A 2,103-nucleotide genomic window follows, 5' to 3' on the forward strand; every position below is an offset into this window, starting at 1 on the left:
GCTTTAAATTTATCTTTCCTGGAAGATAGGAAAGTAGGCCTTTATGTCACTTTCTGGCTACTATTACCAAACTATGTTTCCTACATTCCATTGATCAACCTCATCTCCACCTTGACACACACACCAGAACTTTGGTCTCTGCACCAAGATATAAGACTATGAGAGAATTTTCACTTTGTTTTTTTAAAAAAAACAAGTTTTCACCTGTTTGTTAAAGTATACTTTTGTATAGTTTACTTCTCACTGGTCTGTTCTGGCATGCTTCTAATGATATCAGAATCACCTGGATCAGTGATACCCAATGTACATACTCTGTAGTACTTCCCACACTCTGTACCCCATTCAATGTTATTGCCATTGTAGTGATATACGCCAGTTTTGGCCAACATGGCGTAATAATCAATCTCTGATTTCCTCAAGGCTGGGCAGTTGTTGGCTAAGATGACCAATTTGGCTTTGCCTTGTCGGATGATTTTCAGAGTCTGTAGCCCAGCACTTATTTGCCACTTTTCATGACCAGCTGGAGCCTCGAGTTGATAGACTCCAGTGACTTTTTCGTCTTCTTTGCGGCCACTGTCTTCCTGCCTGTGGTGAGGGAGGACCCTCAGCCAGAGGCCTGCCACCCAGATAGAATTTTCACCTTATGTTGTGCAGAAATAGGCCTCTAAGGGCTCTATCTCACTTCCCAGCCACTGCTTCCAAACCATGCTACCATATACATACACAAAGTTCCAAAATGTGGAGCAATGGTAAAATGAAAATATCGAGACATTTTTTGCAAAAAGACTTGAAAAGGATTTGATTTCTCAGTTTACACCAAAATGGAGGATTTTTCTATAATGGAGTTATTCATGCCAAAAAAATAGTGAGCCAAGATGGTAGAGTAAGCACAAAATCACTGCTGCTCTCCAATGCACCCCCAACAACCATAAAATAGCACCTTAGAATAAATCTGGCAACAGTGGAGCCAGCAGAAAGATGGAGTAGAACAGTCTTTTAGCCCAGAAGACTTGAAGAATCAACAAGAAAAGTCCACCTCACTTGGGTAAAAGGAAAGCACATGCCACTACAGAAAGCATCCCAGCAAGGGAGCAGCAAACCCCACCTCAGCAAACCATTGGGAGATCCTGAGCTCCAGTGTGGTGGAGCAGGCACACACTAATACCAGGACTCCCCACAGGACTTAGCATAGCCAGGGGACCCAGCAGACTCCAGCTCTGACAATCACCATGTACTCTAACATAGCCCCAGGTGGGCAGATGTGTATAAAGGAAGTTACCCAGAGCTCCACATGTTTCAATGCAGCCCAGGGCAAACAGGCATCCTCCCAGGGGCCAGACCTCCATGTGCTTCAGTGCAGTACTGGGGAAATGCAGAAAAACCCCACCAGGCCTCAACACGTGACAGATACCACCACTAGGACCCCAGCTTCACACCAGATAAGCTGCCAAAACCCTACAGCCTCCAAAAGCACCTGACCACTCACTTCCTCAACATAGCACCAGAAATGAGGGTTCCCTGTGAGCCTCAGGGCAACATCAGTGCAGTACCAGGTAAATAGCCAGTGTCTACATCCTGGACCAAGAAGCCTGAGGCAGTACCTCCTCCACCCTAGGAACAGAGCTCAAATTTAAAAGAAAGGAAAAGGCCCCCCCCCCCCCACCAAAAAAAAGCAAAAAGCAACAACAACAACAAAAGAATCTGACCATAGAAAGTTGTTAAGGTGACAGGGAAGATCAAGAGACAGAACTCCAAAGAAGTCAACAATATCAAAACACCTATTGGCAAAACACCAAAGAAAAACAGGAAGTGGTCTCAAGCCCAGAAAAAACTCATGAAAGAGCTCAAAAAGGGATTTAAAAATCATATAAGAGATGTAAAAGAAAAATTGGGAAAAGAAATCAGAGTGATGCAAGAGAATTATGCCGGGGAAAAGTCAACAGCTTAGAAAACTCTTTAAAGTAGAATTGGCTAAATGGAAAATGAGATACAAAAATCCACTGAAGAAAACAACTCCTTAAAGAGTACAATTGACCAAATGGTGGGGGTAGGGGGAGGAGGAATACAAAACCTAATGGAGGAAAACAACACCTTGAAACTTAG

General features: G+C 43.7%; 1 pseudogene; it reads right to left on the reverse strand.

Annotated features, from left to right (window-relative positions):
• Positions 1 to 233: 233 nt before the first annotated feature.
• LOC118831885 lies at positions 234 to 529 on the reverse strand (annotated as a pseudogene).
• Positions 530 to 2,103: the final 1,574 nt, after the last annotated feature.

Source organism: Trichosurus vulpecula, chromosome 9 (assembly GCF_011100635.1).
Source record: "Trichosurus vulpecula isolate mTriVul1 chromosome 9, mTriVul1.pri, whole genome shotgun sequence".
NCBI lineage: Eukaryota > Metazoa > Chordata > Mammalia > Diprotodontia > Phalangeridae > Trichosurus > Trichosurus vulpecula.